Raw genomic sequence first — 18,565 nt, 5'->3', positions numbered from 1 at the left:
CTAGGGTTGGAATTAGTTTTGATGGACTTTCTTTTCTTGGATCCAGGCTGTCTCCGAACTATCTTGTTAAGTTATCTTTGCTTTCTCTTGAATTCCTATGAACCCTTTCAATTCTTTGAAGTGTGTTTTATCCAGTGTAGGTGACGGTTGGCCAGAGTTAACAATTGGGGGTGTATTTAGGTGGACATTGAACATTAAGAAATGAGGTGTAACTTTCTTGTGTACTCCTATTTTTGCAATTGATACTTTGATTATGGACATCTGCACTTCAGGGACAAATATAGCTTACCTTGCCTCTAAAGTAGACTAGTTTTGCCAGGCCTCCTTAATCTCTTGATTCCATGCCACTCAGTTGCGGTTGGAATGGACAACTGTACTCTACTTGTATGCTGGTTTGTCCACACATGGCCGGAAAGCCTTTACCACTGAAGGAAGACCCTCTGTTGGTATGTACGTAGGTAGGGTACCAGCATATGAGAATATAGAGTTTGGTGTATAGTGATGGTTGGAGTCTCATTAGAAGAAGTCATGGAGACTTACAATGTATATCCTGTACAAAGATCAATTATCACAAGAATATTCTTTTTAGGTTTCTGATAAGTGGGCTTTTCCTTAAAATGCCAGGTAAAGGCCTATATAACTTTCCACACCTGTATTGGTGCAGTTGATTTTGCTTGTCTTGTAGGAGGGGTCTTGTGACTGCTCCTTTATCATGGGTCAGACATCCTTTACCATTTGTCGTGAATCACTTACAATCACGCAACATGTAAGGCCACTGGTATAACATGGCTAATTTCTTGTCTGCCACCAGTGATTGTATCTAAATCCTTGGTGGGCTTCTTGAATCAGTGCGTCTTACTGGTGGGTGGAGATATTTGCTTTATATCCTTTATTCGAGCTGCATGCCTAAGCCTTACTTTCACCATTAGCTTCAACTTTGCACCATGTTAAAATCCTTTGGGATTGGGTTTATTAGTATCTAGAAGGATTCTTAAAACATCATCCAAGTTATTTTTTTAAATCTGTTATTTAGTTACTACCAAACCCTGGACTCTCTGACTGTAGTAATGCCCATTCCGACAGTTTGTTTTACTTGTTCGTCTGTTACCAAAGCTGTGTAAGTGGTCTGCAGTATGTCCTGGGATGTGTAATACCCTCACTAATAGTCAGGTCAATAATAATTCATAAATATTCTTTCACGTGGGCAAATGAGGAAATAGTTCACCTCTGTGTGTTATCTACTTGGTCGTTGTCCAGATGAGAAGATCTTTCTACTGCATAGTTAGAGTCAGTACATACAGTATCAAGACTGGTTCAGTTGTATTTACTTGTTTTAGACATAATTCTGGGGTTTTCTCCTCTGCAAATTGAGCTATATGGTTCCCTAAAGGATGTGCTTGCAAATTTGATATGCTTCAAATTCAGTTTCCAATTTTAAAAAAATCCTTTTATAATCAGAAGCAGGGATAATAATTGATTGGATCCATCTTTCTGGATTTTCATTACTGATCCATCACAGTACTATATCTCAAAATACTGCCCTAAAGGATGTTGTGCTATATTAGGTCAGAGAGAAGATAGTTCTGCAAGTTTCAGGACAGGTAAGGATTGTAAATCATAGCTCTCAGGAACGTATTCCCACTTTAGGGTGTCATCTTGCAAATGAATTTTCCATTCACCAGTTATGCTTACTCCTTGTTCATTGGTTGGTTATTTGCTATACATTTTTAAAGCCGTAATCTCTGTTTAATAATTGGTTTTCTCCCAATTGGTGTTTGAAATATCATAGTAACACATTGTCCAAAGGCAGTAAATTTCTATTCTGTTGGGGTGGAATTATATAAGGCAGTGTGCGTGAGGTCTTGTGTTTCTGCTCCCTCATTATATCAGGTGGCAACAACAGTTTTCTGAGAACAAGAGATTTGGTTCAGTTTACTGTCCAGAGGTCTGATGCTTGCTGAACTGCATTCATCAATTTCTCTAGTGCCTTATATGCTTCTGGATAATTTTTCTGTTTATATCTGTCATATTATGGTTTAGAAAATTGAGCATAGTCAGGTCTGAAAGCTCTAGCATAATTCAGTAAGTCTAGGGTTGATTTTAAAGCTTTTATGGCCTTTAGATTGGTAATTGACATACCTAGGAAATTTACTACTCTATGATAGAGTTCAGATTTTTGATGTTAATTAAATAGCCTCTGTCTGTTACTTTCAAGAAGTGGGTGTGACCAGAAGCCATTGACCAGATCTTTGCAAGGTTTATAATTTAATGGGTCAATCCTTGGAGCATTTGTTGTAACGACTGCTGCTGGCCTGAATTTTGCCAGAATATGAATTCTGGCATACAAAAGGCAAGACCAGATATCTGATTTGTCAGATGGAGCATTTGGAGTAGGGCTGGTTCTGAAATTTTCCTATGCAGTTATTATTAGATTAGCATTGGCTCTCCTCCTTACATTTTCTTTTCCCTGAGATGCAGGGGAGGGAGTGGATGCTTGGGACGGGCCGTGTCCCTTTGTATATTTAGAGGGAGAAGGATGAGGCGAGCCCTATGGTGTGTGCTCAGCTTTATACTCTCCTCCATGATATTGATGGGGCCTCCGAATGTTCTTTCTGTCCAGGAAGGAGTATCTTGTTCTAAGGTTTCCTTCTGCAAAGAAAGAGGGTGGAGCTAACAGTCCTGGCCTATACATAGCCATCTAGTTTGTGGGTGAATACCCTTTCTAAGGCAGCCTTGGATAACTAACGAAAGTAAAGGAAGGCATCAAACTAAAAGCTCATGTACAAAGTTGCCAAGAGTAGTGGGAAACTGAAAGATTGGAAAAACATTAAAAAGTAACAAGGAATCACTCTGCGAGCAATGAAGAAAGGCAAGATAGATTATGAAAATAAACTAGCACAAAATATAAAAAAACAGATAGTTTGTATAATTATATAAAGCAAAAAAGGGTGGCTAAAGTGAAGGTAGGTCCTTTGAAGAATAAGAAGGGGGAATTGATATTAGGTAATGAGGAAATCTCAGAGGCTTTGACTATTTTGTGTCTGTCTGCATAGTGGAAGACACGTCTAACATGCCAATGAGAAATGTTATGGATGTGATGGGAGGTGAGGACCTCGATACAATAGTTATCACTAAATAGGTAGTGCTGAGCAAACATGTGGACCTGAAGGTAGATAAGTCCCCTGCTCCTGATGGAATGCATCCCAGGCCGCTGAAAGAATTGGCAGAAGTTATAGTAGTGGCTTTGATGATAATTTACCAAAATTCTTTGGATTTTGGGCAGGTCCCGGCGGACTGGAAGCCGACAAATTTCACGCCACTGTTCAAAAAAGAATGCTGACAAAAGGCAGGTAACTATAGGCCAGGTAGTTTAACATCTGTAGTTGGGAAAATGCTTGAAGTGATCATTAAAGAAGAAATAGCGAGGCATCTGGAAAGAAATAAGACTATAAAATAGACCATAAGATATAGGAGCAGAAGCAGTCATTCGGCCTGTCGAGACTGCTCTGCCATTCAATCATGGGCTGATCCAATTCTTCCAGTCATCCCCACTCCCCTGTCTTCTCTCCATACCCTTTGATGCCCTGGCTAATCTAGAACCTATCTATCTCAGCCTTAAATGCACCCAATAACTTGGCCTCCACAGCCACTCATGGCAACAAATTCCACAGATTTCCCACTCTCTGACTGAAGTAATTTCTCCACATCTTTGTTCTAAATGGACATCCTTCCATCCTGAAGTCATGCCCTCTTTTCCTAGACTCCCTTACCATGGGAAATAACTTTGCCATATCTAATCTGTTCAGGCCTTTTAACATTCAGAATGTTTCTATAAGATCCTCCCTCATTCTCCTGAACTCCAAGGAATACAGCCCAAGAGCTGCCAAACATTCCTCATACGGGAATCCTTTCATTCCTGGAATCATTTTCGTGAATCTTCTCTGAACCCTTTCCAATGTCAGTATATCCTTTCTAAAATAAAGAGCCTAAAACTACACACAATACTTCAAATGTGGGCTCATGAGTGCCTTATAGCACATCAACATCATATCCCTGCTCTTATATTCTATACATCTAGAAATGAATGTCAACATTGCATTCACCTTCTTCACCATCGACTCAACCTGTAATTTGAAATCCACATCCAGCTGTTGTTTGGAGACCTGTATACAACTGTCATTAGGGTTCTTTTACCCTTGCCATTTCTTAACTCAACCCATAGAGGCTCTACACCTTCCAATCCTATGTCATCCATCAGGCAGACTCAGCATGGATTCAGCAAAGGCAGGTCCTGTTTGCCAAATTTACTGGAGCTCTTTGAGGATATAATGAGTGCAGTGGATAGAGGGGAACAAATGGACATTATTTACTTGGATTTCCAAAAGGTGTTCGATAAGGTGCCGCATAAAAGACTTAACCGTAAGATAAGGATGCATAGAGTTGGGGGTGATGTATTAGCATGGATAGAGGATTAACTAACAGAAAGCAGAGAGTTGGGAAACATGGGTGTTCCTCTGGTTGGCTATCAGTGGTGAGCGGTGTGCGGTAGGGGGTCGGTGCTGGGCCCGCAACTGTTCACAATATGCCTTAACGCTCTGCAAGAGGGGACTGAGTGTAGTGTATCTAAGTTTGCTGATGATACTAAATTGAGTAGAAAAGCAAATTGTGCAGAAAATATGGAGAGTCTGCAGAGAGATATAGACAGGTTAAGTGAGTGGACAAGGGTCTGGCAGACGGAATACAATGTTGATAAATATGAGGTCATCCACTTTGGAAGGAAAAATGGAAGAGCAGTTTATTATTTAAATGGTTAAAAAAAATTGCAGCATTCTGCTGTGCAGAGGGACTTGGGAGTGTTTGTGCATGAATCACAGAAGGTTGGTTTGCAGGTGCAGCAGGCTATCAAAAAGGCAAATGGGATATTGACCTTCATTGCTAGAGGGATTGAATTTAAGAGCAGGGAGGTTATGCTACAACTGTATAGGGTACTGGTGAGGCCACACCTGCAATACTGCATGTAGTTCTGGTCTTCTTACTTGAGGAAGGATATACTGGCTTTGGAGGCAGTGCAGAGGAGATTCACCAGGTTGATTCCAGAGATGAACGGGTTAGACTATGAGTAGAGATTGAGTTGCCTGGGACTGTAATTGCTGCAATTCAGAAGGCTGAGAGGATATCTTGCAGAAACATATAAAATTATGAAAGGGATAGATGAGGTAGAGGCAGGAAAGTTGTTTTCACTGATAGGTGAGAATAGAACTAGGGGACATAGCCTCAAGATTCAAGAGAGTAGATTTAGTACAGAGATGAGGAGGAACTGCTTTTCCCAGAGAGTGGTGAATCTGTGGAATTAAGGGTTATGGGGAAAAGGCAGGTGGGTGGAGATGAGTCCATGGCCAAATGAGCCATCATCTTATTGAATGGTGGAGCAGGCTCGACAGACCAGATGGTCTACTCCTGCTCCTATTTCTTATGTTCCCTGATCTTATAAGCCGTTATTGAACCCTGGCGTTTGACTATTTTACTCAATATAGCGCTGAGTCCTCCATGTACATCTCCACCATATTTCCAAATCCACGCATATATTTGATATGGATTTCCACACTCGTGTGGAGGAGGCACCAAGGCTATGGGAAATAACATTAATAAGAATTGCTGAATGCGTAGGGGAGTATGACTGACCCAGAAGGCCCGTACTCTCCCAGCATCCTGAAGTAGCCACTTCAGAATCAGCTAGAGGCGTGGCGCATACTGCCTGCAAATTCTGAACCATTGAAGGTCCAAAAAACTTGATTGGAAGTTTGCACTGGGGAAGATGGAGAACTCACTGTAGAGCTCCCCCAACCTGGGGCCCAGAGACCTCTTGTTTAATAGTATTGGTCCATGGCATTAAAAAGGTTGCTGTACAAGAACAGTTCCCTGCATTCTTCTTTTATTGGCTCTAGTCATCTGATGCATGTTTTAAGTATCTGTTCTCCAGGCTTCATTATTGCCTCTGGAGTTTACTGATCTGGGTACTACCTTGTGTGTTCCTGGAAGGAATACATGATATCTACATGCTTTGGGATTAAGGTATGGGTCCGCTGGTTCAATCACATAAGTATGTGATCCCCACCCGGATGCTTGATTTCTATTTAAAAAGGGGCCAATTTGTTGTCTCCAGGCATGAATTAATGCTACATTGTTGGAATCTAGTAAAAATTGTAATAGTTTGAGTCCAGCAGGTTGTAAAGTGGGATCTGATCTGTCTAATCTACGTTATATTCTCTGTTCTATACCTTCATTATTCCAGTCTCTGACTTGATGAATAAAATGTTCATCATGTTCATTTTGAGTAGCAGTTAGGGTATTATCCTATATTTCTGCTACACTATATTCACAGTATTCAAAATATCGACCAGCACAACTGCTGGAAATTAGGATGTTGACCGTTTCATAGCCTTAGGTGGAGTGTCATAGCACTTGTCAAGAGCTCTCTGAAATTGACTACTACTCAATAATAATTCTTCCTAAAATAATACTTTTGGTATAATGTGACCATGTTGGATGCCAACTGCAATGGGCTTGCATTTGTTGACTGTAAAATTTTGAACTCAAAGAGTTTCAGCCCTATCAGATATAAGTAGCCACAAGTACCCTCACTAAAGGGAGATTATATCATAACTACCCAATCTTCAAAGACTAGTTCACTTCCCTGTTATTCTCCATGGTGAGCTTAGCTGTTTGAGTGATGAGTCCTCTCTCCCTATCAAGGAGAAGATACTTTCAGCTAACAAAGTAGTTTAAAACACAGTTCAATTATTTTCAGTGATACACATTTAAATCGAAACAACATTCTTAAAAACACATTTAAAACTCACAGGGGATTTCTATCTTAAACATTTACAGATTACACACCGTTTCTAAAACACAAAGGATTTCCAAAACAGATGTACAATTCCAACAAAGTAAAAGGCATCCCAATGATGCAGAGGAGCAAATCATCCATCACAGAAAATGAAGCCCAAGGAATAGATTCTAGTTCACCTTATGTTTCTTTCATGCTTCTTAATATTCCTTACCCCATTCCTAATAAGCCTGAACTGCTCTCTAAATTTATACCATTTTTTGCCACTTGGGTGACTTCACATGATATTTCCCGATACCCCCTTTTTACACAAATATTCTCAAAGCTTTACGTAGACACAAACCCCAGCTACCTACCTAATGCAGTAAAGCTAACTTTCCTGACTACATAAAACTTCCAACATGAATACATCAGTTACTTAATATGCTGTGTTTATTTCTATCTGCTCTACAACCTTACTTGAATTAAGCAACTCAGTCAGTGTCGCCTGTTTTGAAACAAGCCAAATTAAATAACCCATTGTCTTATACTGAACCTCTTGAGCAGCAAGAAAGGGCTCTCTGAGCCATTGAGTCTGTGCTGTAAGCATGCTTGTTTTAATTTCAAGGTGATTACTGCTTGTCATTTATATTTTAAGAACTGAAACCCGGCTCCTGTCTATGATCAGAAGCTAAACAACTGTTAGTTGGAAATTTACCTATATTTGTTTAAGCTTAACAACTGGAAGCTGCTGTGCTTAGAAAGTAAGCTTGGCAAAACATGAGACCCCTTGCCCAGGAACTGAATATTCTTCACATCTTGACTTCAATAAGCTACTGCTTGCAGTGGTAAATGTGAAATTATTGGATCATTTTAAAATCTCATCTAGTTAACTGATGTTCTTCCTTAAGGATAAAACTATGCCTTTAATGTAAATCTGCTCTGTATGTGGCTGCTACCTCACTTTAGCAGTAGCTTCTTAACTGTGTCCTCACCTTGGGGGAATTGGGATTGAGCAATAATTGTCAACATTGACAGGGACATCCACCTACTGTGAATATATAAACAAATAAACAGATAGATAAATAAATATATAAATCTGTTTACATCATATACAATAGTTCCCTTTCCTCTCAAACCCTATAGGGGTTTGACCTTCCAATCTCCATTCTGACTCCCTGCTCCTCACCTGTCCATCACTTTCCTCTGGTGCCCCTCCTCCTTCCCTTTCTCATATGGTACACTTTCCTCTCCTATCAGATTCCTTTTTCTTCTTCGACTCTTTGCCAATTGCACTTATCATCTCCCAACTTCTCACTTTATCTCCTTTTTCCCATCCAGCCACCTTCCCCCTCACCTGGTTTCATCTATCACCTGTCAGCTTGTGCTCCTTCCCCTCCACCCACCTTCTTATCCTAGCTTCTTCCCCCTTCCTTTCCAGTCATTGGTAAACATCCCAACTTAAAATGTTAACTGTTTATTCCTCTCTATAGATTCTGCCTGACCTGCTTAATTCCTCCAGCATTTCATGTGTATTTCCCCTTGACTTTAAAGGTGTTGCAAAGTGGAATGGATAGTGTGAACTGAATGGTTTTCACTGCAGTACAAGCTGATCTGCATTTAGCTCAGACTACAAAGATATGGAATGAGTCTTGACTTGTACTGTGTTGTGTGCACAAGGATGAACGTTGCTAACATGATGTTTATATTAGTGAATTGGTAGGGTTAGATAGATTCCACATTAGAGAAGATTGTAAATATGCTATGAAGATTAACGGAGCGGGCGATGGAGTAGAGGGAGACAGAGTAGGAAGGCTTTGTCTCGAGAGGCTTCGGCGCGCAAAGGCTGAGGACGAGCTTCACTCCAAGTGAGGTAAGGCCGGGTAAGTTCCTTTAATTAATTACCTTTAGGGTAGGTAATGGAGGCAGCAGTTAGGGCAGTTGAGTGCTCCGTTTGCGGTATGTGGGAAGTCAAGGTGAGCTCAATTATTCCTGATGACTACACCTGCAAAAGGTGCATCCAGCTGCAGCTCCTGACAAACCGAGTTAGGGAACTAGAGCTGGAGCTGGATGAACTTTGGATCATTTGTGAGGCAGAGACAGAAATAAACAGGAGTTACAGGGAGATAGTCACCCCTAAGAGTCAGGAAGCAGGTATCTGGGTGACTGTCAGGAGAAGGAAGGGGAATAGACAGAATGAGCAGAGCACCCCTGTGGCCGTTCCCACCAATAATAAGTACATCATTTTGGATACTGTTGATGAGGATGACCTACCAGGGGCAAGTTACATAGAAACATAGAAACATAGAAAATAGGTGCAGGAGTAGGCCATTCGGCCCTTCGAGCCTGCACCACCATTCAGTATGATCATGGCTGATCATCCAACTCAGAACCCTGTACCAGCCTTCCCTCCGTACCCCCTGATCCCTTTAGCCACAAGGGCCATATCTAACTCCCTCTTAAATATAGCCAATGAACTGGCGTCAACTGTTTCCTATGGCAGAGAATTCCACAGATTCACCACTCTCTGTGTGAAGAAGTTTTTCTTAATCTCGGTCCTAAAAGGCTTCCCCTTTATCCTCAAACTGTGACCCCTCGTTCTGGACTTCCCCAACATCGGGAACAATCTTCCTGCATCTAGCCTGTCCAATCCCTTTAGGATTTTATACGTTTCAATCAGATCCCCCCTCAATCTTCTAAATTCCAACGAGTATAAGCCTAGTTCATCCAGTCTTTCATCATATGAAAGTCCTACCATCCCAGGAATCAATCTGGTGAACCTTCTTTGTACTCCCTCTATGGCAAGGATGTCTTTCCTCAGATTAGGGGACCAAAACTGCACACAATACTCCAGGTGTGGTCTCACCAAGGCCTTGTACAATTGCATTAGTACCTCCCTGCTCCTGTACTCGAATCCTCTTGCTATAAATGCCAGCATACCATTCGCCTTTTTCACCGCCTGCTGTACCTGCATGCCCACTTTCAATGACTGGTGTATAATGACACCCAGGTCTCGTTGCACCTCCCCTTTTCCTAATCAGCCACCATCCAGATAATAATCTGTTTTCCTGTTTTTGCCACCAGTTGCAGTGGTTGCGTCTCTGGCACCGAGACTGGACTCTCAGCTCAGAAGGGAAGGAGGGAAAGGAGGAGAGCAGTAGTGATTGGGGATTCGACAGTTAGGGGGACAGATAAGAGGTTCTGTGGAAGAGATCGAGAATCCTGGATGGTCTGTTGCCTCCCCTGGTGCCAAGGTCCGCGATATCTCGGATCGAGTTCTCAGTATTCTCAAGAGGGAGGGTGAGCAGCCGAATGTCGTGGTCCATGTAGGGACCAATGACGTGAGTAGGAAGAGTGAGGAGGTCCTGATAGGTGAATTCAGTGAGTTAGGTGCCAGGACCTCCAGAATAGCAATCTCAGAATTGCTACCAGTGCCACATGCAGGCGGGTTTAGAAGTAGTAAGATAGCACAGATCAACACATGGCTGAAGACATGGTGCAGGAGGGAGGGCTTCAGAGTTATAGATAATTGGGCAGTTTTCCAGGGAAAGTGGGACCTGCTCCAGCGGGACGGTTTACATCTGAAGTGGAGGGAGACAAATATTCTTGCAGGTAGGTTTGCTAGAGAGGCGCCGGTGGATTTAAACTAGATACAGGGGGGGAGGGGAACCAGAGTGTAGGAACAGATGTAGGGAAAAGGAAGAAAAAGGAGATAGTAAAGTTGTTTGCACCGTTAGTGATAAGCAGAGAGTAAGAGGTGGAAATTTTCTTAAATGCATTTACTTTAATGCTAGGAGCATTGTAAGAAAGGTGGATGAGCTTAGAGCATGGATTAATACCTGGAAGTAAGATGTTGTAGCTATGAGTGAAACATGGTGACAGGAGGGGTGTGACTGGCAACTAAATATTCCTGGATTTCATTGCTTCAGGTGTGATAGAATCGGAGGGACAAGAGGGGGAGGTGTTGCATTGCTTGTCAGAGAAAATATTACAGCGGTGCTCTGGCGGGATAGATTAGCGGGCTCGTCTAGGGAGGCTATTTGGGTGGAAAAGAGGAATGAGAAAGGTGTAGTAACATTTATAGGGGTGTATTATAGACCACTTAATGGGGAGCGAGAATTGGAGGAACAAATTTGTATGGAGATAGCAGATATTTGTAGTAAGCACAAGGTTGTGATTGTGGGAGATTTTAATTTTCCACACATAGACTAGGAAGCCCATACTGTAAAAGGGCTGGATAGTTTGGAGTTTGTAAAAGTGTGCAGGATAGTTTTCTGCAGCATAGAGGTACCAACTAGAGAAGGGGCAGGGTTGGATCTCGTGTTAGGGAATGAGATAGGTCAGGTGACGGAAGTATGTGTTGGGGAGCACTTCGGGTCCAGTGATCACAATGCTATTAGTTTCAATATAATTATAGAGAAGGATAGGTCTGGACCCAGGGTTGAGATTTTTGATTGGAGAAAGGCTAACTTTAAGGAGATGTGAAAGGATTTAGAAGGAGTGGATTGGGACAAATTATTTTATGGGAAGGATGTAATAGAGAAATGGAGGTCATTTAAAGGTGAAATTTTGAGGTTACAGAATCTTTATGTTCCTGTTAGGTTGAAAGGAAAGGTTAAAAGTTTGAGAGAGACATGGTTTTCAAGGGATATTGGAAACTTGGTTCTGAAAAAGAGAGATATCTACAATAAATATAGGCAGCATGGAGTAAATGAGGTGCTCGAGGAATATAAAGAATGTCAAAAGGATCTTAAGAAAGAAATTAGAAAAGCTAAAAGAAGATACGAGGCTGCTTTGGCAAGTAAGGTGAAAATAAATCCAAAGGGTTTCTACAGTTATATTAGTAGCAAAAGGATAATGAGGGATAAAATTGGTCCATTAGAGAATCAGAGTGGACAGCTATGTGTGGAACCAAAAGAGATGGGGGAGATTTCAAACAATTTCTTTTCTTTGGTATTCACTAAGGAACATAGAACATAGAACATAGAACATATAATAGTACAGTACATTACAGGCCCTTTGGCCCACAATGCTGTGCCGACCCTAAGGCCTTTGACAAGGTTCCACACAGAAGGTTAGTTAGGAAGGTTCAATCGTTACGTATTAATATTGAAGTAGTAAAATGGATTCAACAGTGGCTGGATAGGAGATGCCAGAGAGTAGTGGTGGATTACTGTTTGTCAGGTTGGAGGCCGGTGTCTAGTGGTGTGCCTCAGGGATCTGTACTGGATCCAATGTTGTTTGTCATATGCCTTAATGATCTGGATGATAGGGTGGTAAATTGGATTAGTAAGTATGCAGATGATACTAAGATAGGTGGCATTGTGGATAATGAAGTAGGCTTTCAAAGCTTGCAGAGAGATTTAGGCCAGTTAGAAGAGTGGGCTGAAAGATGGCAGATGGAGTTTAATGCTGATAAGTGTGAGGTGCTACATTTTGGTAGGACTAATCAAAATAGGAGATACATGATAAATGGTAGGGCATTGAAGAATACAATAGAACGGAGGGATCTAGGAATAATGGTGCATAGTTCCCTGAAGGTGTAATCTCATGTGGATAGGTTGGTGAAGAAAGCTTTTGGTATGCTGGCCTTTATAAATCAGAGCATTGAGTATAGGAGTTGGGAAGTAATGTTGAAATTGTACAAGGCATTGGTAAGGCCATATTTGGAGTATTGTGTACAGTTCTGGTCACTGAATTATAGGAAAGATGTCAACAAAATAGAGAGAGTACAGAGAAGATTTGCTAGAATGTTACCTGGGTTTCAGCACCTAAGTTACAGAGAAAGGTTGAACAAGTTGGGTCTTTATTCTTTGGAGCAGAGAAGGTTGAGGGGGGACATGGTAGAGGTATTTAAAATTATGAGGGGGATAGATAGAGTTGACATGGATATGCTTTTTCCATTGAGAGTAGGAGAGATTCAAACAAGAGGACACGAATTGGACAACTATATGGACAGGAAAGGAATGGAGGGTTATGGGCTGAGTGCAGGTCAGTGGGAGTGGGTGAGAGTAAGCGTTCGGCACAGACTAGAATGGCCGAGATGGCCTGTTTCCATGCTGTAATTGTTATATGTTTATATAATCCACATGATTAATGAGCCAAATACTTTGATCATTTCTTATTCCCGACTTTATTGAAAAATCTCCAGATGAAAAGGCTGTTTGGTAAAAACCAGTCCTTTCTTAAAGTAGACGTGCATTTTCCATGTAGAAAAGAAGCTGCAAGAAGCAACAGAGAACTAAGAATGTTATAGTAATACACAGATACAATCTTCTGATATCTACAAACTCTTGAGATGATTCATGTTGAATGGAATTGATACCACTTGAATTTGTTCAGTTTTGTGCTAAAGCATTCTAAGATTTATGCTCCAGGCTTACATAAATTAGAAATCTACCAGTTCAAAAAGTCCTTGCTTCATTTTAGGTTTCTATAATAATGCTGTTCTTTACACAGATAACATTTGCTCCCTACTGTCTAAGCCTGCATAAGATAAGATTAACAGAAGACTACATTAATGCCTGTGCCTCCTTTAAGTGAAGTACTCCAAGGGCAGCCTTGATGAAATATTGTATCTGTCTTTAGCTGCCTCATTAAACTGTAATATTTATAAAGGAAGCCTTATTCTAAAATGGAAGCATGAAAAAAAATCACTTCAGTTTTAGAGTTAAGTACTGATTTCCTTTGGGTGCCTTTATATAGACTGTAGAATAGAGGGGGAACAATAAAACAGATAGACGGTTTTGTCCAGTTAAAGGGCAACATTACCTTGCTGGAAAAGATAGCCACTTCATCAGTGCAGTTCATGAAATGGATTTCAGAATTTTAAACACAATCCTGGAGAATTTTTCATCAGAAATGAGAACAAGAAGAGCAATATTCAGAAGCTCCCTAAAGGCTAATACAGTTTTTCTAGGACAAAGTAGTGGAGATGATTACCATTACCTTCACCACATCAAATACTGCACATCCATCTGAAATGGGTCAAATGGTTCATAAAAAGTAAGCTGTATATCTGGTTCTACGTTTTTCTTCTGATGCCATCTTTACTCAATCTTAATGGCAATTAGAAACAGACAAATAGAGTCTACCCTGTCACCAATCCCCACATTCTTGGAATGATTTAAAAGGGAAAATGTAAAAATAAAGTAATATTTATTACTATTATTTTTATTTTTTCTCAGCTCAACCTGATTCAATCTGAGGTATGGGCATAGCCAAGCACACTCATTTCTCAATTGTTAGAAACTTTCCAATTATTTTAGTGGTGTTTAGTATTAGATTAGATTAGATTAGATTATGAGGACACTCAATCCTTGTTTATTGTCATTTAGAAATGCATGCATGCATTAAGAAATGATACAATGTTCCTCCAGAGTGATATCACAAAAAAAACAAGACAAACCAAAGACTAACACTAACAAGACCACATAATTATAACATATAGTTACAGCAGTGCAAAACAATACCATAATTTGATAAAGAACAGATTGTGCTTGGGTAAGTAATCAAATTGATTTCAACTGCTGTGGAATCCTGTAATGTGATGGATTGATTCTGATTTCTCTTGGCATTTTCTGAATTTATCATCTTGAATTTGTTGATCTTTTATTAAGTATTTTTGATTTTTTTTGTGTTAACCACTTGGTCCTGCATTGTCATAAGGAATCCCTCTGTTTCTGGGAAGAGGCCGTCAGTTGTTCAATGCTTCCATGTCGACATCCAGTCTGCTCAGATCGTGCGGATGTCTTCAATGGAGGGTCATGCTCTTCCCTTGGTTAACATTTTCTTCTGCAGTGATAATTTCTTCAATTTTCTGGGTTGTGCTTTCATTTAAGTTTAGTGGTGTGCAATATTAATAATCCAATATTATATCTTAGATTAATATAATTTTAATATAATATTCAATATAACATTATTAGATAATACTCAGTGTCAGTATGACCAAGTAATTGGTTGTGACTTCAGGAAGACGAAGTCAAAAGAACACACACCATTCCTCGTTGAGGGGTCAGCATTGAAAAGAATGAGCAGTTTTATGATTCTGGGTATCAACATCGCTGAAGATCTCTCCTGTGCGCAACACATTGATGCAGTTACAAAGAAGGCATATCAACGGCTATATTTCATTACAAGTTTGAGGAGATTTGGTATATCACCAGAGACTCTAGCACGTTTCGACAGATGTACTGTGGTGAGCATTCTAACTGGTTGCATCGTCGTTTGTTACAGAAGGGCCACTGCACGGGTTCGGTAAAAGCTGCAGAGGGTTGGAAACTCGGCAAGCTCCAATGTGGACTCTTGCTCCTCAGCATCGAGGACGTCTTCAAAAGGCAATGCCTCAAAAAGGTGGCATCCTTCATGAAGGACACCCATCACCCAGTGCATGCCCCTTCTCATTATGACCATCACAGGGGAGGTACAGGAGCCTGAAGACACAGACTCACCATCAGATTTCTGAACAGACAATGAACCTACCAATAGACACTACCTCACTATTTTTGCCCTCTTTATGCACAACTTATTTAATATAAGTTTTTAATATGTACATATGTTTCTTACTGCAAATTTCACTTAATTTTGCATATGCACTGTACTGCTGCTGCAAAACAACAAATTTCATGACATACGCCTGTGATATTAAACAGAATTCTGATTCTTTATGCCAATTTTCTCCTCTAAACCTAAAAATGCCATTTTTCACAAATTGAAAGAACTTTAATTGGTGGAACAGGAGCAACTGTGGATTAATCAATATCTTGAACAGAAACAGGTCTCCACAAAACATGTCAGAGAATAATAATTCTTTCAACCCTCAGATTTATTCTAGTTAATTCTTAATTATGTGTTGATTAAAGTAATTGACAATTCACATGGAGATTGATCACCCTCACACTTGGCAGTCAGAAAGAACATTAAGCATTTGAAGCAGGGAAAAAATCACGGATGTTGAAAATCCAAAATAAACAGAGAAAACGTTAGAAGCACTCAGCAGGTCAACAGCATCTGCAGCAAGAGAAACACAGAGTTGAAATTTTAAGTCAAGGGCACTTCATCAGAACTAGAAAAGAGACAAGACAAATGTGCTTCAGGTTGCAGATAGAACCGGGTGTGGAGGGAGAAGAGCAAATGTCATTGAACGGGTGCAGACCAGAGTTGTCAAGGTAACGGCTTTTAACAGCAACAAGGTAAAAGGTAACAGTAACTAAAAGCTGCAGAGAAAATAAAAGAACAAAATAAGTCAGTGATATAGAAACATCTGTGGGCAGAGAGAACAAAATATATATAAAAACACACAGTTCAGACATCCCACCCTGCAAAAACTGATTTTAGGGAGGTAGCACCATCAATTTGTGGGAGACTTCCGGGAGAGGTGGGATATCTGCAATAGAGTAGCTCCTTAGCAGCCAGACAGCTAGTTTAAATAATGTTAGCTATGCTAATGAACGAATGACACCTGTTAAACTCACCTCAACATGTCTTTTACAGTCTTAACCCACCATGGGCAATAGAAAAGTCACTGTTGCAAACAGTGCAGTGAGCAACACTGTCATTATTTTTGACCCCTATTAGGCAGGGTACACTTTAGTATAGTCTGGGGTGATGTACGTCAAAACATTTTCTTTTTTTTGGAACACTCTGCCATGGCACTGTCTCTCTCTCTCTCTCTCGTGGTAGCTCGCTCACTCTCTCGCGCTCACGCTTGCTTGCTTTCTCGCTCTCTCGCTTGCTTGCTCTCTCGCTTTCTCTCTCGCTTGCTTGCTTTCTCGCTCTCTCGCTTTCTCTCTCGCTTGCTTGCTCTCTCGCTCTCTCGCTTGCTTTCTCTCTCACTTGCTTTCTCGCTCTCTCGCTTGCTTTCTCTCTCGCTTGCTCACTCTCTCGCTCTCTCACTTGCTTTCTCTCTCGCTTGCTTGCTTTCTCGCTCTCTCGCTTTCTCTCTCGCTTGCTTGCTCTCTCGCTCGCTCGCTCTCAAAAAAATTGATTTCTGTGATATTGTATATAATTTGCGGGCATCAGGGAGCCACTATTAGTATGCGGGAGACTCCCGGAACTTCCAGGAGGGGTGGGATATCTACACAGTTGAAGGCTTAATGTTTCATCAACCTATCTCTTTAGTCCCTCAGACCTCAACTCACATTCAGTTGTAGCCAATGATAGAGCAGAACAATGGTGATCAAGGAGGCATTTTTATTGGAGTTTCTTTGCAGTCAGGATGAACAATATGATAGCTTCTCATGGACATAAATAATACATTGAACAAAGCGCTGTACCCATCTATATTCTACCAGTCTGTACGCATGCAATAAAATTGACTAATGGTTTATCCATTCTCTGCAACAGCCTGGCTATTCATCTTTTGATCTATTGCTAATATTTTCTTCCTAGACCAGTAAGTTCACAGAACAAAGTACAACAAATTTATTGCTTGGTAAATTAGTCAGGCTATTTGAATTCAATAAGAAAAAGCCTAATAATATTCCCTGATACGCATTGCCATTAATTCCTGAGAGTCTGGCTAGAAACATCTGGACCAGTCACAAAAACACTATGCCTGAAAGAACAGGCTAGAGGCTGGTGTTCTATGCCCAGTTACTTTCCTCCTGATTCTCCAAACTGCTTAGATGCAAGTCATGATCATGAAGTAAGGCACTCCACTTAGTTGAGTGAATTCCCAATGATGCTCCTGAAATTTGAGGCCATTCAGAACAAAGCATTCTAACCCAGCAACTTTCTGGGGGGTTGCATGAATCCACAACCTTTCAAGGATGTGATTTATCACAATGCTCTTAAGGATAATTAGGAATGAGTATTAAAGACTGGCTTGCCTATGATGTTCTCATTCAATGCATGAAGAAACAGCACCTCTCCATTTCCCTCTGCTTAAAGCCTCCTGCATGGCAAAGCTTTTAGTCTAATAGCATTAACAGTGGTTAGGCCGCATCACTTGCTCAGAGTTTCCCACAGAGTCATTGTATGCAGCTTTAATCGAGTGCCTTCAACACATCAGACTGAAGAATTTCAATTGAACCATGCAGAGTTCAAATATAAAGCAGGAAATGTAAATTCTACATAGAAAGTAATATAATGATTAGGAAATAAATATAACATTTTCTTCTGAGGAACTGAGACAATTGAAAAATTAAGCTTTCAATTTTCCAGACGTCTTTCAGCATTGATTATCAATTTAACAACCTGTGTACAGAAGCACATTGTGTTCACTCAGTGTTAGTGTGAATATAGGGACAGTTATGTCCTTCTTTGGCTCAGTGCCAATTCCCTTCAGGCAATTGTGCCACCTTAACGGTGTTACAGAAATGTACTTTGCTGTAGTTGAGGTAGCCAAGCATGTGTAGAAAAATAATATTTCAATGATTTTTTGGGTAAAGCTCTTGTAAAATATGTTAATAAAACAGAGAACATAGAAGAGTACAGTACAGGGATAGGCCCTTCAGCTACAAAATGTCGAGCCAAAACAATTCAATGAGTAACCAAGTGGCTAACTAAACTAATCTCTTCTGCCTACACAATGTCCACACCCTTCAATTTCCCCACATTCATGTAACTATCTAAACATTTTTTATAGGTCTCTGGTGTTTCCGCCTTTACCATCATCCCCAGCAGCCCCTCTACTGTAAAGATGAAGCCACACTCAGATTGGAGGATCAACACCTTATATTCTGTCTGGGTAGCCTCCAACCTGATGGCATGAACATCGACTTCTCTAACTTCCGCTAA

Source organism: Mobula hypostoma, chromosome 7, assembly GCF_963921235.1.
Source record: "Mobula hypostoma chromosome 7, sMobHyp1.1, whole genome shotgun sequence".
Classification (NCBI taxonomy): Eukaryota; Metazoa; Chordata; class Chondrichthyes; order Myliobatiformes; family Myliobatidae; genus Mobula; species Mobula hypostoma.
The sequence above is the reverse complement of the archived record's forward strand: the minus strand, read 5'-3'. Positions refer to the sequence as shown.